Here is a 19606-nt window from a genome sequence, read left to right on the forward strand (position 1 = left end):
TCTCTACATTGGATTAGCTTATTTCTGGGGGAGGGGGAGGGCACTAACACACAAAAAGAACCAATAAAATAACATTCATTTTAGATTTTTTATCTAGGGGGAGGGGATTGCACCATTTCTATTTAAAATGCACATAAGATAACATATCTAGAAGTGTTTCTAATGTCCTCTTAGGTCACCTACAGCTCTGTCTGTTAAATATAGCATTACTGACTGTACAGGAAACTGATTAAGACATACACTTTAAATGATCTACACCAAGGTGGCCTCTAACCGCAAATGAGTGTTTAATACAGCTTAACTAACATTATTTTTAAAGGAATCTGCCATTTCTAATGGCTGAGTGTCCAAATATTTACATACATATTATGCACATTGCTTACCTTTAATCCTTTATCATTTTTTAAATTAAGCCAGCAAATCAAAATTCTGTCCTCACTGGTCTCAGCAAGAACTCAGTGCCCCATTTCATTCTACTTAAAGAGCAAGTGATCAAGAAGTAGAAACCAACTAACATTTCTGCCAGAGTAATCGTCGAGTAACACATTTCCTTCCACTTTGGCACACAAAACTGAGGTCCTTTTCCCCCTTTTTTAAAAATTTGGTTTTCTTCCTTAAATATTTTGTTCCTCACAACTTCACTGGCTGGAAGAAAGTATTTCACATTTACAACACCAGAAGCCTCGAGCCCCCCTCCCCCAAAAATCTCTATTTGTTTTTCTCCCTTGCTTGAACAAGCACCAAGATGGGATTGTAATAAAAAAATAAAAATTGCAAAATGCTTTCCCCAACTTCACATCCCGTCTTCAGTTCCAGATTCTGCAGCCATCCTGATCAGTAAGTAATGATTCCATGAAACAAACCTACAGGCGTCCGGTTGTTACAACGCAGAATGTGCTAACATCGAGGAAAATTAGTGAAAGAGAGGGAGGGGGGCAAAGAAAGGACTGAAAATCTGGGCTGGATTCCGCCTGTTAGTCGGGAAGTGGCATTTTTTTCCTCCCGTCCTGACAGATCTGACTTCTTGAACTAACTTGGGGGGTGGGGGGAGAGGAAAAGGAAGACAGGAGGGAGGGAATGAAATCAGAGTCTGATAAACCAGTTATCAAAACATTTGGTGGGAGTGCAGAAGCAAGAGTGCCTTTTAAAATGAAGCAAATATTCCCAAGCATATGATTTTCCACCATTTAAAGTTTTGAGGTTTGTTTGTTTTAAAAAAATCGAATTCCAGATGCTGTCCAGGAAAAAAAAAAGACAGCTCAAAAGTCAGTAAGTCATGTGGTGGGTAATTCAGTAATTAGAGTCCAAAGAGATAAAATGGGCGACCTTGTTTTCAGGACAGAGGGTGCTTCCTCCCCCCCCCTTTTCAAAATCGTTTCAGCAAACGCTGGTTCATCTTTCCCATTTATTTTCCCCCTCCTCGCCTTTCGGAGCTTGGCTTAGTATTTTTAATTAGCTGGCGTTTGGAAGCTAAAAGCTGTAATGAATTGTTGATAGATTGGAAACTACAGAGTCGGTTCGCTGGAAATGTATGTTAGGGGAGAACAGAGGGAGGGGGGATGGGCGAGTTAGTAACAACCAACCACCTAAAAGGAGCGATTTTGTTACAGTTCAAGCCTTTCACATCACGTGAGGATCAAGGGCTCAATTGGTTGTCGTGAGAACAAAAAATGGGTGACAACCGTATCAAGAAAATACTGATCTGGTCTTTAAAAGAAAAAGAAAGAAAAAAAATAAGGTCTATTTTCTCCCTTCCTTCTCTCTCTCTCTCCCTCTCTCTCTCCCTCTGGTGCAGGCATAGCTACAAGTTATGAATCTGAAGCACCGCTCCCAGAGAACGGGTTTCTCTGGAGTTAAAGACTGGGCGAAATGCGCTAGCCACGATTGCAAAGCGTATGTTGCACACGCGCGCACACACACAGGGAAAGAAATACCTTCAAATCTAACCCCTTTCCTCGAGTTCTGTGCAATCTGTATTTCGTAAGAGATACGAGATGAGAAACATCGTTTTATGGCTATTTTTTTAATGCTTCTATCCTGCGCAACAAAACGTATCATGGCGTTCAAATTAATATTTTCTTTAATGGGCCACGGCAGTCTGAGGTAACATATGAGAGAGAGAGAGAGAAGAGAGAGAGAGAGACGGGGGAGGGGAATAGTCTTTTTAATGGTGGTGGGTGGTGGAAAAATGCTCACTGCACCAAAAACACATGGGCGTCCTCCTGCCCCAGTTCCAGCATTACATTGTTTATTTGCATGTTGACAGAACACAAAAAAATTAATCTCACTCTGTTTTCTTTAACGAAACTCCTTGATCATTTTAGGACAGGTTGTCAAGAAAGGGGCAAGGCGATATGCAGACTGGTCTATAATTGTCAAGTTTTATTTCCCCCGCTTGGTCAGTTAAAACCCCCAAAAGTTAATATCCTTTAACGCGCCCCCTCCCCTCACCCCTCTCTCTTCAAGTGCACGTTAAGGATGATTTGTGTGAGAAAACTGCAACGCTCTCCTAAATATTCCTTGATCGTGAATTCATTTTATTTTTAAACCCAAATATACCAGTTTCGTTCCGATGCACACATTTCTTAACACTCGCTCCCCTTTGCATATGAAAATATAGAGATATCCCCTCTAAAGTGCTATAGATACACCACGCAGCCGTACTTACGATCTGTATTGACTCGAGTTGACCTTTTCCTTCTACAACTGCATTGAGTGTGTTTTTGTTGCAGCCGATTTTTATTATTGTTATTTTGAGAAGAAAAAAAATCTATATTTCTTCAACAGATTTATGGGGGGGTGTTTGGACGAAAAGAGCACCAGATTTCATGAACCTTTAAAATAAAATGCTTTTGTTGAAAAAATAGTACCAAAAAATCCTTTAAAACACATACACACAGTCTCTCGCACACAGAGACACGCAGCATACGTAAACACGCTACAGAAACCAGCTGCCTTTGCTGCAACAGCGAGCAGCAGAAATCAGAACTGGAGAGAAGGGAGAGTGTGAAGCAAGCCTAGACTCTGTACCTGAAAGGGACTTTTCTTTGTTCCCAATGCCCTTTTCCCATCTGTCCAATCAGAGGCCAGCTTTTATGAAACTGGGCTCTCTGATTGGATAGCTGCTCCTCTTAGCTGCCGGAGGGGTTGAGAAATGCACACACACATAGAAAGCCTTGTATTTTGCAATCACCAGACTACTTTGAGTGCTCCAATAGGCAGTCTCCTGCTCCAGCAAGATACAAATCATGTTTCCCATTTCAATTACGGCATTAGCCTATACATTTTATTTAAATTAAAGGATCAGGTAGGGGGTGAGTTGGACCGCACCATATCTCCTACAGTGAGCAAGAGGAAGACTCCCTCATTCATTTAATTTCGGTGTTTTTCTTAGGATTTTTTTTTTTTTTACAAAACCACAAGTAATGGCTTCCCTGTGTGTCTTTCCAAGGAGCAATTGAAAATCTCATCTATCGTTTTTCCAAATGGCCCTTCGCTGAATATTTGTAACAACTTGACACTGCCTCTAGATCCTTTTTAATACAGATGTGTGAGCATTATTCAGCATTTTACTGGAGCTGATGCAGGCATCTCAAAGGATAACAAGAGACAGCCTTCCCTTCCCCCACCCACGCACCCCGCTTTGCCGTATTATCGCCCTTTCTCAGCCTGCGCCGTTCGTCCTTTCCTCCCATATTTTATATTCTGCTCATTTTTACACTATGGCTTAAGTAGGACAGTTCGATGTTTATTATGGAAAGGAGTAACCCTTTTGTTTCCAGCTTGTTGATTTACTGCCGCGTGCAGTGAACTGGAATAGCAAGAAACCACTTATCGACCACGTGAACACATCAGTGAGAATACAATTATTTTCAGCTGCTCCGTCCCCCCAGTTAACCTCCTTTCAGTGAAGCAACTCATCAAGAATTGCATTTTGTTTTGCATTTAGATCCAGGAGTGTATTAAAGCAGAGGTACATTCCAGTGTCAGAAAACGGGAAAGTCTGTATTTGCAGAACTCAACTGAGCTCAGCAAGGACAGCCCTTCCCCCACCTTTCCTGCACAGAAGACCCTTTTGCTTCCAGACAGGACTGGCTTGAGCAGGCTTGAAAGAACATTCAATAATCAAATGTCCGATTATTGGGTGATACCCAATATCTCCCAATGGCCGCGCATTATAAAGCATTAAATAGAGGCATGCTGTTTAATAGAAATCATTGTTTAATCGGACATACTGCATGTCTCTTTTATAGCTCACGTCAAAGATTTTGTTCTTGCTGCCATAATGTGAAACCCCGTGGGAATCCAGAGTGCATTTTTTAAAGAAATATTTGAACAGATAACAGTTTTCTCTAAAAGTTAAAGCATGAAATTTGCAATGTGCAGCACAAAATGATAATGGGTTGCGTCCAGCTGAGCAAACTACGTGCATTAGTGTTTAATTCAGGATATCAGAAGGATGTTTAGTGTAAAATTTGTGGATGAGTAAACATCATATGAGCCGCCTTCATTTCTGGAAGTAACACTTAAAAGAAGACATTTGCCTGACTAAATATTGCTTTTTACTAAGGCTATAGTCCGTAGCTACTTTGCATGCTCATAAATCCTATTGAGTTCAAAGAGGCTTACAACTATGCACAACATGGGGGTTCAGTATTACAGACCAAATTTCCTTAATCGTCCTTTTGCCCTAAAATTCTTTTGTTAAAAGGACTGCCCTTGTTAAGCTGCAGGAAATATATATATATATATACACACACACACACACACACACATATCTACATAGGGTTGCATCCAGGTTTATGTTGGGCTGGGTCAACTGTGCTGATGGAAATGGATTTCCCTGCCCCTTCCTTCCCACTGCAGTCTCTTCAACCCCTTGCAAATGCTACACAAAGAGTCAGGAGACCCTGCTGTATGGCGTGAGCAGTCATGTAGGGAGGATTCCCCCCCCCCATCAGTGGATTTTCCACTGCCTTCTTGTCATAGAAGGCAGATCCCATTGCAGTTTAAAACAATGGCTGGGACATTTCTGCACTGTTGTTGGAATCCTGTGTCAGTCATGATGACTAATACAAACTAACAATGTAATCCTATGCATGTTTAGTTAGCAGTAAGATACACTGATACTGTTCTCACAAGACAACAGGTGAGGCTGCGGCATGTGCAGGAGGGGGATTTTGAATATGCAACCTTCACATCTCCCATGCTTTGTTTTGGGGTTATGTGCCAGTTGTTTAACCCTTACATACCCTCTGTTTGCCAGGTTCGCACAACACAACGCCTAAGCAAGGGTTGCATAACGTAACCTGGCACCCATGAGCACCGTGGGTTGTCATTGAACAGCCCACAGAAAGCCACAGTGTGTCGTCCGAACCCGGTCACTGTTTTCGATGGGGCTTATTCTCAGGAGGGTGTGCATGGGATTGTAGCCTAATTTAATTGTTGTGATCCAAGGATATTACTACTCAACTGTTTGTTTGAAATGTGCTGTTTACACTCCATGCCATATGTGAATTGAGAACTGTACTTTGGATATTCTTTTGTGTTGTTGTTCAGTCGTTCAGTCGTGTCCGACTCTTCGTGACCCCATGGACCATAGCACGCCAGGCCTTCCTGTCCTGCGCTCTCTCCCGGAGCGTGCTCAAGTTCATATTCATTGCATCCGTGATGCTATCTAGCCATCTCATCCTCTGCCGTCCCCTTCTCCTTTTGCCTTCAGTCTTTCCCAGCATCAGGGTCTTTTCCAGGGAGTTTTCTCTTCGCATTAGGTGGCCAAAATATTGGAGCTTCAGCTTCATTATCTGTCCTTCCAATGAGCAGTCAGGGTTGATTTCCTTTAGGATGGACTGATTTGACCTCCTTGCAGTCCAGGGGACTCGTAAGAGTCTTCTCCAGCACCACAGTTCGAAAGCATCAATTCTTCGGCGCTCAGCCTTCCTTATAGTCCAGCTCTCACAGCCATACGTTACTACTGGGAAAACCATAGCTTTGATTAGACGGACCTTTGTTGGCAAGGTGATGTCTCTGCTTCTTACTATGCTGTCTAGGTTTGCCATAGCTTTCCTCCCAAGGAGCAAGCGTCTTTTAATTTCATGGCTACAGTCACCGTCTGCAGTGATCTTGGAGCCCAAGAAAGTAAAATCTGTCACTGCTTCCATTTCTTCCCCTTCTATATGCCAGGAAGTGATAGGGCCAGATGCCATGATCTTAGTTTTTTTAATGTTGAGTTTCAAACCAGCTTTTGCACTCTCCTCTTTCACCCTCAACAAGAGGCTCTTGAGATCCTCTTCGCTTTCTGCCATTAGGGTGGTATCGTCTGCATATCGGAGGTTGTTGATAATTCTCCCGGCAATCTTAATTCCGACCTCTGATTCATCCAACCCGGCATTTCTCATGATGTACTCTGCATATAAGTTAAATAAGCAGGGTGACAATATGCAGCCTTGTCGTACTCCTTTCCCAATTTTGAACCAATCGGTTGTTCCATCTCTGGTTCTTACTGTTGCTTCTTGACCCTCGTACAGGTTTCTCAGGAGACAGGTAAGGTGGTCTGGTACTCCCATCACTTTAAGAATTTGCCACAGTTTGTTGTGATCCACACAATCAAAGGCTTTAGCGTAGTCAATGAAGCAGAAATAGACGTTTTTCTGGAATTCTCTTGCTTTCTCCATGATGCAGCGAATGTTGGCAATTTGATCTCTAGTTCCTCTGCCTCTTCGAAACCCAGCTTGTACTTCCGGTAGTTCTCGGTTCGCATACTGCTGAAGCCTAGCTTGTAGGATTTTGAGCATCACCTTGCTGGCATGTGAAATGAGCGCAATTGTGCGGTAGTTTGAACACTCTTTGGTGTTGCCCTTCTTTGGAATTGGGATGTAAACTGACCTTTTCCAGTCTTGTGGCCACTGTTGAGTGTTCCAGATTTGTTGGCATATTGAATGCAGCACTTTAACAGCATCATCTTTTAGGATTTTAAATAGCTCGGCTGGAATACTGTCATCTCCACTCGCTTTGTTGTTACTAATGCTTCCTAAGGCCCACTTGACTTCACTCTCTAGGATGTCTGGCTCAAGTTCAGTGACAGCACCATCATGGCTATCAGGGACATTCAGATCTTTCCTGTATAGTTCTTCTGTGTATTCTTGCCACCTCTTCTTAATCTCATCTGCTTCTGTTAGGTCCCTGCCTTCTTTGTCCTTTATCATGCCCGTCTTTGCACAAAACGTTCCCTTGAGATCTCCAATTTTCTTGAAGAGATCTCTAGTCTTTCCCATTCTGTTGTTTTCCTCGATTTCTTTGCACTGTTCATTTAAGAAGGCCTTCTTGTCTCTCCTTGCTATTCTCTGAAACTCTGCATTCAGTTGGATATATCTTCCCCTTTCTCCTTTGCTTTTCGCTTCCCTTCTTTCGTGAGCTACTTGTAAAGCCTCATCAGACAGCCACTTGGCTTTCTTGCATTTCTTTTTCTTTGGGACGGATTTCGTTGCTGCCTCCTGAACAATGTTACGGACCTCCGTCCATAGTTCCTCAGGCACTCTGTCTATCAGGTCTAATCCCTGAAATCTATTCCTCACCTCCACTGTATATTCATCAGGGATATGATTTAGGTCATACCTGAAAGGTTTAGTGGTTTTCCCGACGTTCTTCAATTTAAGCCGAAATTTTGCAAGAAGCAGCTCATGATCTGAGCCACAGTCAGCTCCAGGTCTTGTTTTTACTGACTGTATGGAGCTTCTCCATCTTTGGCTGCAAAGGACATAATCAATCTGATTTCGATATTGACCATCTGGTGACGTCCATGTGTAGAGTCGCCTCTTGTGCTGTTGGAAAAGAGTGTTTGCTATGATCAGCATGTTCTCTTGGCAAAACTCTATTAGCTTTTGTCCTGCTTCATTTTGTACACCAAGGCCATGCCTGCCTGTTATCCCGGTGATTTCTTGACTTCCTACTTTAGCATTCCAATCCCCTATGATGAAGAGGACATCTTTTTTTGGTGTTAGTTCTAGAAGGTATTGTAGGTCTTCATAGAACCGATCAACCTCAGCTTCTTCGGCCTCAGTGGTTGGGGCATAGACTTGAATTACTGTGATGTTGAATGGTTTGCCTTGGATTCGTACTGAGATCATTCTATCATTTTTAAGATTGTACCCCAGTACTGCTTTTCCCACCCTTTTGTTGACTATGAGTGCTACTCCATTTCTTCTAAGGGATTCTTGCCCACAATAGTAGATATGATGGTCACCTGAATTAAATTCGCCCATGCCTGTCCATTTTAGTTCGCTGATTCCCAAAATGTCGATGTTCAATCTTGCCATCTCATGTTTGACCACCTCCAGCTTACCTTGATTCATTGATCTGACATTCCAGGTTCCTAAACAATATTGTTCTTTACAGCATCGGATTTTCTTTTCACCGCCAGACACATCCACAGCTGAGTGTCCTTTCGGGTTTGGCCTAGCCGCTTCACTCTTTCTGGCGCTACTTGGAAATACCCTCTGCTCTTCCCCAGTAGCATATTGGACACCTTCCGACCTGAGTGGCTCATCTTCCGGCGTCATATCTTTTAGCCTTGTGATACGTTCCATGGGGTTTTCTTGGCAAGAATACTGGAGTGGGTTGCCATTTCCTTCTCCAGTGGACCACATTTTGTCAGAACTCTCTGCCATGACCTGTCCGTCTTGGGTGGCCCTGCACGGCATAGCTTATGGCTTCACTGAGTTACGCAAGCCCCTTCGCCAAAACAAGGCAGTGATCCATGAAGGGGGGATATTCTTTTACCTGTCTTTATTTCAGGTCACTTTGCCCCATCAGAAACACATTTATTTAGAAGTATTCACAAAGCCATTCTACATTCTAATTTAGCCTGGGTTATACTGTGTGTGTGGCATACGTGCTATTTGAATAATTTTTGACAAATACAAATTGTGATTTTTGTGTATAAGAGTTCAGCTAAAATTATGTATATTTACAGTGGTGTGCCAAATTGTGATTTATGCTCACAATGAATGATTCAGGCAACACAAAGTGCAAAATGGTCATGTTAATTGATCTTCAGACATATTAATTTTTCAGAGGAATTCAGAATTAAGTGAAAACAGGTTCGTAAATTATCACAGCCATGCTGGAGGGAGTGTGAGGTGCTGTTCAATGTAAGAATTTGGCTTTAGGGCTTAATCCAATGTTACATGAACAGACTTCCCACTCATGCAAGATGGGATTCCCTTCCCTTCCTCCCCCTGGCAGTCCCCCATACACAAACCCTCCAGAGTAGATTTCAGGGGTATACAGAGGGCTACAGTGGGGAGAGGAAGTTCTATCCGCCAGCAGAGTCTGTTCTGCTGGTGGAAGAACACCGTTTGATACTGTGTTTAGGATTGCATCCTTTTGCTACCTCCATTAAAGATAAATGGAGACCTCCCTGTGTACACTGGGAAATCCCATGACTCTATGGTGGAGTAAGTCAACTGATGATGAAATTAATAAACGTACCTTCTGTCAAAATAATCTCTTTTTTGGGGGGGAGGAATATAGATTCCTCAAGGGGGTTGAAGTTTTGCACCCAACCCAAGCGATATTTTTGTGTTGAAGATATATTTTGATAACAGTGAAAGAGTTGTGTGATGCCTGGCTTTTTGTACTCCTCCAGCAAAATCATGGAGAAAACCACAAGCAGAGGATGATGGAGGAGAACAAGATTCAGAAATGAATCTGGGCCTTTGCTTGGGGAAAGGACAGGTGATTGAATGCCTCTCCTTGCAGTGGATCGTCACTGATTCAGCCTGGATTTATGGGAAATGTATGGATGAACCCTTATTTGCAATAAACGGGATTCAAGAGAAGTAGCGCTTCTACGTGTGCAATTTTAAGAGGAGCTCAAATGTTTCGTTCTAATTCCTCTTCAAATGTCAGTGTTGCCTTACCAGCCCAGTACGTAAATTCCACAAATACAGAATTGAACTGTATGCATAGGACTTAAACTTCATGAGAGCATTTTTGTGCATTCCACCACAGAACTGAAGGTTTGTGGTGGATTGAGAAAAGAAAAAGTTAGAGTAAATTTAGAACTGGTTCTGGGGAGGAGAGAGTTCAAAAGTTTGAGAAACACTTCTTGAAGCAGTTTAAACAAGTGTAGTGTTGCGATTCTATAAAATGGAATGCTTCCTGGGAGTGAGAAGAAAAAAATCTTGAGAATCGCTCTGTTTATAGCAGTGCAGTTGCAATGTAAATAAAGGCTGTTGTGTCAAGTCTTAGGAGGTCCTCCCACACAGGCAGTCTCAGAATACCCAGCACTATGCTAACAAAAGTAAGTGCTTGAAAAGTGGGTATTTCCAAACAAGGAAAGGCTACTGATTAGAGAAATGCGGATCACTGTAAACATTTCCAGCAATAATCATACAGTTCTGAGCATTGTAAACTATTTTGGAATGGCTTTGTGGTGCTGGTTTCCTGGCTTAGTTGTGAAAATAATGGGTGTGGGTTTGTTTTTTTTACCAACCTGCAGTTAAATTAAATTTGAAGCCATATCCTTCAAAGTAACTAGGCCCCATTGATTTCTCTGGAATGTACCCCTTACTAAGTGTACGTAGGATTACAGCCTTACAGCCCAATCTTATGCATGTTTACTCAGACGTAAGTGTACACAAGATTGCAGCCTCTCTGGTAGAGGGTTGCAGCTAAGGGTATGAGCTGTGAGCCTCACCCAGTCAGCAGTATAAGGTAATAATACTGGCCTATATTATAAGGTTGTTGTAAAGATCACAGAGATAATGTAGGAAAAGTGCAAAATTATTATTCTTAGAAATAATTTCATGTTACAGTAGTTAGGGTAGAGTATGTTCTTGATCTTATAAATGTTTTCTAAAGCAACATACAGACCACATTTTCTGTGATGACTAAATACCAATAATAATTCTGGATTGACAGAGTCTGTCATAGATATTCTAGCTACAACCACTCATGGATGAATTAATGCCAACACTTTTCTTCCTACACTTTTGCTTTTTTCATCATCCTTTGGCTTGCAACTCCAGGGCCTGTCTACTCCCTCTCTCCAGTCAATGCTTCCCACAGTCATTAATATATGTAAAAAAAAAAGAAAAAGCAAAATTGAGGTGGTTGGGGGTTTCGGGAGGGTGGGGTGGGTAAATAACTTATACTAACATAGGTCACTGCCAGATTTTTCTTTTCTTTTTAAACAATATATATTTTACTTATTTGGTTAATAGCTCCAATTTTTCAAAATCGACCTCTGTTTAGACACGTTTCACTTTAGGCTGTTTCATGTCTGCAAAATTACAGTCATTTGCACATTATTATTACAGTGAGTGGGAGACAGATTGTATTTAACACTGGGTGGGGGAAGGGGTATTATGGGAAGCGATCTGCTACGGTCAGCACATAAATTCAGCCTGAGGAAGATTGCTTCTGAATAGTTAGTCTGTTAGCTCGCCAAGGAATGGTCACTGGGTGAGATTGCAAACATGCTTCTGCTTTATCTGTATTACACAATCCTAATGTTACAGAAGGATAGTCTACTGAACAAATGTTTTTGTAACTGAAACTGACAGGGGTGAAATAGCATCACTCCACCCCACCACATTCTGATAATTCAGAAAATATTTAATGGAAATGGGTAGTTGTTCTGGAAAAATAAGCCTACTTTAATGGCTGCAGATTTTGAACCATGCTGTTTTCTAAAACGCACAATTACCCTGAGCATATTAGTAGGCACATGTCGTTACTGCATATTTAGCAGCAACATGTTGTTAATAAAGCATAAATGGCTGTCTCATCTCAGCTCCTTTCCGTTGTGGGGGAAGGAAAATAGGGAAAATAGACGAGTAAGGCTGTAATTGAGTGGTTGTACTGTTAGTCCACATGCTTTAGAGTAGCTGTTGCACTGAGGAATAGCAATGCTGAACTGGAGGTAATTGCCACTTCTACAATAAAAATGATGATAATTAAGATCAGTTGGTCATGAAAACATTTCCCCTTCTTACTAGTTGTTATTATTAGCAATCATATCGAATGATTGATAAGTTTGCTTCTAGGCCATGTTTCAGTTCTACAGTAAGTGTAAAAAGCCCTTTAAAAGCTAGAAAGTTGTCTATATTATTTGTGGCATTTCCATCTTATAAGGCTTCATGTATACAACAACCAATCATGATTACAGAAGTGTGCTTTTGTGGCTTCTCACTGGCTAATCCTCAGGGCTTAATGTTCAAGTCTCTGAAAACTGTACAGGCATGTCTGCATGCTGTCCTGGTTAATTTAAAGGAAGCTGATAGGTCATGGCTTGTTCATATTTGCTTCTCTGTAAGAGCCTTCTCTGTAAACAAGCTGTTCTGGATTTTGAAAGAAGTTGAGCCCTACTTTAAATACAATGACCTGGAAGCAATAAATACATAAACTCTTTTTGTGGACATATCTCGGTGGCTTTGTGGGAGCTAGTTCTCTTAAAGTGCCTGAATTTAAAACGGTTGTTTTCATGTTCCTTTACTTGTTTCTTTGCTTGAATATTATCATTATGATTATCATTAAAATCTTCAGAAAGGTCCCCAGATCGCAGCATCTTCCAGATCGCTTGTTTTTCATGTCTGCCTGAAGTCCCTCCCACACCCCCAAAGAAGAAAAAATAGAGAGCAACATCAAAAACCCAGAAAGGAGGCACGGGGTGGGAAGAGAGAGAAGATGTGCCAGCTTCTTTCTGTAGTAGACTTCCTAACAGTAGTCACACACTCATGGCTATCCAGGACAGTTAACCTATAGGAATTTGGCACTTTAAAAAGTACACCACTGCCTATTTCTTGGGTCTCCAACCTGGTGTCCATGAGGCACCAATGTACCTGCAGACACCTCTCTTGGTGCCCACCAGGTTCCCTGTCCCTGTTTTTCATTTCATTATTTAAGACTTTCAGAGGGAGCAATCATGTGGCCGCTAGACACTGTCTAGAGGGCCATAGGATATGCTCTTTTCCAGGAACTGACCTCGGATCCTGTACTCCAAGGTCAGTTCCCAGAAAACTGACCTCCCCCCTCATCCGTGCTGCCCCTGAGGCAGCGCGGAAAAGCCCCATCCTCCACACTTGCAAGAGGAGCGCAGAGCGACTGAAAAGGGGCATTCTGAGGGGGCGTTCTAGGGTGGGGAGAGCGGAGCTGCACGTATGACACATCTAATGTGTCGTATGGCAGCTTCCTCTCCTAGACAGCCCCCCTGCACCTAGACAAACGAAAACGGCTGACTAGTGAAAAACAGCAAGGCAGGAGAGGGGCTGAGGGAACAATCCCCCCATGCCTCTCTTGCCTTGCTTTGGATAGATGGTCGCCTCCGAGTTCAGAGGCGGCCACCTATCTAGTTAGGATTGCACCCTAAATTAATTATCTTTTAACTGGAACACTGACATGATACAAAGCAAAGTGCCGCTCTTCTGCGGAGGCTACCCCTTGTGGAATGTGTAACTGCGTCCTCTCCTCCCCCTGCAGCTCCACCCCCCTCACCCTCCAAATCTTCAGAGGGTCCTCTGGAGGTCCCCCAAACTTCTGGAGCAGATTTGGAGGATGCTGGGGGGCGGGTGCAGGAGGGCGGAGAGAATGTGGAAGTCCCATTCCATGAGCGGTAGCCTTCACTTGTGGTAGCATAATACTGGATCCAACCACAGATCTTTTGAAAGACAGGATGACAACATGGGAAACACTGGAATGCAACAGTTTGGCAGTGAAGCTGGCTGGATTCTTTCTAATAATTGAGTGAATAAACAATGTTAATTCTGTAGGAAGGGGCGGGTATGGAAGAAAACTTTATCACTGCAGAGCAAATCAAGGCTATGTTCACATGAATACTGGTGTATCTAGCTCAATACTGGATACACTGGGCCAGTTTGCATGTCACAGTAGGAAATCATGGTTAATTAATTAACCAACAATTTGGCAGGATGCGTGCTGTGCATGAGCCACTTCTGTTTTTTTTAAACAAGCTCCACTCACCTGATCAGAGGTTGTGGGTGTGACATGCAAACCCAGTTCAATGGCTGTTTAGGGGCTAAGCAACCCAGCGGTTAACCCAACAACAAACCATGTGTTAACTGCTGGATTCTTGGCCAACTGGAGGTTGTTTACAGAAACTGGAAGTGGCTTGCAGGTGGTGTGCATCCCCATGAATCATGGGTTAAATGACCTGTGATTTGCTGCTGAGATGTGCAAACTGGGTCACTGATTGGCAGCTGCTGTACAGGGCCATTTCCACGACACCGGAAGTAGACGCTAATGGAGGAGTACCGGATTTTTTAAAAGGAAACAGCTTTGCTGCAAGCAGGGCTCCACGAGCAGGTTCTCTGCAGCAGTAAAAATCACTTCACAGAACTTGCTTCCTGGTGGGGGTGGGGGTTGGAGTCATCTGACTGGCAGGGGATGCTCAACCAGTAAGAGAGGCGTCCCCCCCTCTCCCCCCTTTCTCCTTTCCCCTCAAAGTCCAGATGCACCTGCATTTCAGGAGCAAGCCTCAGAATTACTTCTGAGGAGACACTAATGGGTTTGTTGTGGGAAAGAGAGCAGTAAACACAAAGACAGAAACCAGCCACCATTTTAACCCTCAGGATCTCTATAACTAGGGTCGAAGTTTCTTCCTCAGGCAATAAACCAAACAAAGGAGAATCAGAGCCTTGAGATCGCACTGTGCCTTGTCAATTGAGGGGGTTCTCTGTAAGTTCTGTGGGCATTAAGAGGGCAAGCCTCATTCAGCACAATGGGAGGAAACACCCCTTGACTAGGGTCAGGGTTAAAGGCACACCCCTGGGCAGGGCTGGCATACCCAAGGTCAGTGCAGGCACTGGGGGACACAGCAACTATACCAGGGAGAACCCGACTTGAGGAAAAGAATTGGACATTAAGCAGTCTCAGGAAATCCAGTTTTCCCCTGATAAACTCTGGGGTGGCTGCTGGATGGCGAGGATGTCATCTATCCCTAATGACCTCAACACACAGCCAGCTCGGAGTAAATCGCTGGTAAAAACACCTCCCAGGTTTTCAGTCAGGAGTCTTTTCCTGGAGATGCTAAGCGCTGAACTTGGGACCTTCTTCCTGCAAAGCACGTACTTCAGTGGAGACTGGTGACTCCGATTTCCGTGAGGCTGTGGATCCCTTCTGAGTTTCTGCCAGAACTCTAAAGGAGCTAACCAAAGTGGTGAACCCTATTTTATTGATTTATTAGATTTCTATACTGGGCAGTTCACAACAAAATGGGTTTAGCTCCTTGGATAGCTCCTTTAGAGTTCTTGTTGGTTCTGGCTAAAACCCAGAATGGATCCCCAGACCCACCAAAATTAGACCCACCTGACGTACTCTACAACTGAGCTATTGATCTTTCCCTTCCTTTGCATGCCACCAGCAGAAGCTGTCATCAGAAGATGTGGAGACGGGAGTTGGACATATTGATATATACCATGATTTCAAACCATAACATATATTATCCCAATACAATTCTCACATCAAGGCTAAATTGTACAATGTCTTCTGCCATCTTAACTCTCACATAAATACTACAAATGTAAATAACTGTAAATCTTGTAAATTTCCGATCTTGTACAATTTACAAAATTACAATCTTGTAAATTTCCAGAACAAAAGTGAATTACATATTATATTTTTCTTAAACCGATGTGATTTAAAATACGTGTGAATAAATGTCTTTTAATATTTTGCTACATCTAAATGAATTCACACACTTTTCTTATATAGATTCTGTTTAAATCTATAGATTCTGTTGGAAGTGTTATAAGTGCTTCCAAGACAACTGTATGTTAAGTGATAGATGAAGCTACAATATTTTATGGAGGTAGCATCGTTACCACTAATAGTATTGAAGAGGGGTGACGTATAAAGGCCAATGGGCTGGGTGCCGGTTTTTTTGAAGATAACAAACGAGCACAGGGGAATTAAACAGGCTTGACGTGTAAGATTAGATTGCTTTATTATTCAGAAGGCTAATGTCAAAGGGAAGGGATATAGGAATAGGGATTTCTAGAGTGCAGGATCAGTAAATGGAGAACCTATCTTGGGAGACAGGGAGAAATGGTTGTTGTTGTTGTTGTTTTACTCTTTTTTTTACATTTGTATAAAAAAGATCCAAAATCCATATTCGTGTAATGCCTTTGTCAGGCCAACTAAAAGGTCCTGGAAATGTTCAAGTGCAACCCCCTGAGATCTCCAGATTTATTCATCAGGCAAAATGTTACAAAAAGTATGCCGTGTGTGCGTGTGTGTTGGGGGGTGTCGAAACAGGAGGGGAGAAGGCTGATGATGTTGAAGTCATGATGTCTGCATGGTCTAGTTTTTTGTTCAGTGATAAAAAAAGAAAGGCATGTAGAAGTCTCATACATAAGAAGCTGCCTTATAATGAGTCAAACAATTGGTCCATCTAGCTCATTATTAGCCGCAGGGCCAGTCCTACAATTACATGGGATGAGGCTGGCGCATCAGGGCCCGCTGCTCCCTCCCCGCACTGTTGCCTCTGGTACCCACCTGCCTCCCTATTCACCAGCTGGTCTCTTGGCCAGCCACTTAAACTTTTCTCCCAGCTGCTGGGGGCTCCTGGGAGAGTCAGGCGAAATATCATAAGAGGGCCCGCCATGCCTGTGGCTGGGACCTCTTGTAATATTTTGGCTGACTGCCAAGAGGCCTTTGTGACTGGTGAGGAGGGAGGGGGAGGAGGAGGTGCCGCTGCTGCTGCCATCCTCCAGAACAAGCGGGGCGGCAGCACCAGTGACGGGGGTGGCACTGCCTCCTCGCTTGAGGGGCAGGATGCCTGTGGCCAGGCCTGATTAGCTACACTGTCTGGCATCAGCTGTCCAGGATTTTAGAGAGGAATCTTTCCCACCCCTTCCTGGAGATGCCAGGGACTGAACCTGGGACCTTTTGCATGCAAAGCATGTGCTCTGTCTAAGGTACAGTCCTTCCTCCATGAGCAAAAGTGATGACAAGGTTTGTGGTATGTGATAGTGTGAGAAGATGGTTGTGTCGTATCAACTTACTGTTGCTATTAGAAGCAAAGGCAATGGAAGGGATTTCTTGGCATCATGCAAATAGTCTCATCATCACATTCTCTGTTGCCAACCTTCTGAAAAATGTCAGTAAGAAACTGGAGAGATTGGCAGTAAGGTGGGTGTCTAGCTAGGATAACTATGGCTGGACACAAACATAATTTTCCAGAGAACAGAAAGTGATATGATAAAGCCAGATCATGTTACAGATCACGCCCACCAGGGGTAGGCAACATGGAGCCCATGGGCACCAATGAAGCTCCGGACAGTTTTCCCGGCACCTGCCAAAGTGCCCTAACCCACCCCCACTTAAAAATATATTTTTTTTAAAAAGCACATTTTCTTACCGGCAGCTGGGAATCACTTCAAAGCAAAGTGAGGGCATCCAGCAGCTGGAATCTTTATTCCCTATCAATGCCTCTGGCCTTCAAAGTGACTGCATTCATGACTAGCTACACTTCCCACGGCAGCCGTTTTGTGGTGGTGCCTAGGACAGTTTATCCGATTTCCAAATGTGCTCACAGGCTCACAAAGATTGCCTACCCCTGGTAGAATGACAGTCATTCTTTTGTCCCACTAAAACCTACAAAACCTGTTTGACTAGAGATAATAGTGGGACAGGGAAAAAATTAGATACCATGGGCAAAATGGCCCTATCATACCATAACAGGAGAGATGTGATTAGCTCCTACTGTGAATACTTTTAAATGTAAATTAAATACCTTGTTATTTACAGAAGCATTTGGCTCCTGACTTGTTGGTTTTGATGTTTTTAGGTTAGGCTAGTGATGCGTTTTAAATTGTTTTATTGTAATAGTAGGATTTTACTGTTGTTTTGCTGATATTTGTTTTATTCATATTGTAAGCTGCTATGTGCACCTTTTGGAAGAAGGGCAAGTTATAACAATTTGAGATGATGATGATGCTTTCTGAAAAAATATATTTGTCTCCAGCGTATGAGTGGCCACATTCTGTATGGAGAATTACAGTGGTATAGATTATGCCTTTAAAAGACATAGGTCTTCTGGGAGCCTTTGCTTCCTGTCACCTTCCCATGACACCAGAGTGCTTCCACATGGTTAAATCATTGTCTGCCTGTGTTTTCTCATTAGATCTTCCATCTTTTCTCAGATCGCAGAAAACCTGACTTTTGGGGAATGTAGATCATTCCTCATGCTACTCTTCCATTCTTCTAAGAGACGTGGTTTCATCATAACTGGGATGAACATGTACAGGGATGTGTCTGGCAGGTAAACTTATCCCCACCCAGCATGCCTTCACGACAACCTTTTTATAGGCACCATTTTGTCACCCTATTTATTTTTATTTATTTATATATATCCAGTCTTTTAATTAGTTCTAAAATGCTTTTTCTTTTGGCTATAATTTTAAATAAATATTAAAATATTTGTGCAGCAGCACTTAAATGGAAGAGCAGCATAATAGTGCTCATTGAACCGTTGATCTTTTTAATGACACCTTCCTGGCCACTACCATTTCAGCAACATGTTCCCCCGCCTCCCCCATGAAACATTACTGATTTACACTTTCGAATCAAACTGCACCTTAAACAATTTATGCTTTGATATTTCATTGCCTGAAATCAGGCAATCATGCTTAAATGAATGTTTTAGTACCTCTCTCTCTCTCTCTCTCTTGAAAATATTTTTTAAAATGTCCTCTCAGGTGAATTGGGCCTTCCTACCTGTATCCACCATGCCCAATGGTGTGGATGACACATAGCAGCATAGAAAAAGCACAATATCTCCAATCATGTGAGAAGTTAATAACAGTTCTGCTTATAGCTTACAGCGGAAAGGCAATGACCAGTGGAGGCTAGTAGCTTCTATGTCAGTGGGGCAGTGAATCTGCTCCGGGGTTCAGTCAGAACCAGTCAGAACTGGTCATGCCTTGGATAGCTCCTTTATAGTTCTGACTGGTTCTGACTGAAACCTGGAGCAAATTTATCACCCCACTTACATCAGAGCCTCCAGCCTCCACTGGCAATGACTGATCGCACTAGGAGCTGCCCCAGAAAGCATCCCAGGAACTGGAGAGGAAAGGCTAAGCAGCTTTAGATCCTGCGCCATATTTGCCGATTTGTGTCAAACACACGGAAGACACAGAATTCATTACAAATACACGTTTTCTATTTATTTTCTTCTCCTGTGACTTCTGATGGTAACATTTTTTTCAATATTAGTGCTCATTTGAAAAAACATGTGCTGTATTAAAAAGTGTGTGTGTGTGTGTGTGATAACACATAAACTACAGCAATACTTGTTTGGTATGTTCAGTTTTGGAGCTGGTTTAAGCAATGTAGTCCTGCAGGAGATAAGTTTAACTTCTGTGTTTAACCTTTTCTTAATATGAGCCAGTCTAATTTGCTCCAGCTTATTATAGTCTGCTTTTTTGTATCCTCCTCTTTGAGGAGAAAAAAAAATCCTGCAAGGTCAGAATTAAAGACTATAATCTAATGCAGCCCAAGATTTTCTTGCATTCCAGTTTTAAAAGGAGGGCTGTTTTTGAACTAGTTAATGAATTTATAATTTACAAGCATAAATTACACATGC

General features: G+C 42.6%; 1 protein-coding gene and 1 long non-coding RNA gene across 2 annotated transcripts in view; one reads left to right on the forward strand and one right to left on the reverse strand.

Moving 5' to 3' along the window:
- The window catches only part of ZNF608 (zinc finger protein 608), a 155118-nt gene extending 154087 nt beyond the window's left edge, over positions 1 to 1031 (reverse strand). The window contains exon 1 of the mRNA XM_084833977.1: positions 384 to 1031. The gene's annotated coding sequence lies outside the window, so the exon portion shown is untranslated. The remainder of the gene's footprint in view (positions 1 to 383) is intronic.
- Positions 754 to 19606, forward strand: part of LOC146352402 (uncharacterized) — a 33303-nt gene continuing 14450 nt past the window's right edge. The window contains exons 1-2 of the long non-coding RNA XR_014787719.1: positions 754 to 837; positions 18165 to 18283. This is a non-coding gene — a long non-coding RNA (uncharacterized LOC146352402). The remainder of the gene's footprint in view (positions 838 to 18164; positions 18284 to 19606) is intronic.

Source organism: Heloderma suspectum, chromosome 2 (genome assembly GCF_057233095.1).
Source record: "Heloderma suspectum isolate Gila_16-S chromosome 2, 16-S_ref, whole genome shotgun sequence".
Classification (NCBI taxonomy): Eukaryota; Metazoa; Chordata; class Lepidosauria; order Squamata; family Helodermatidae; genus Heloderma; species Heloderma suspectum.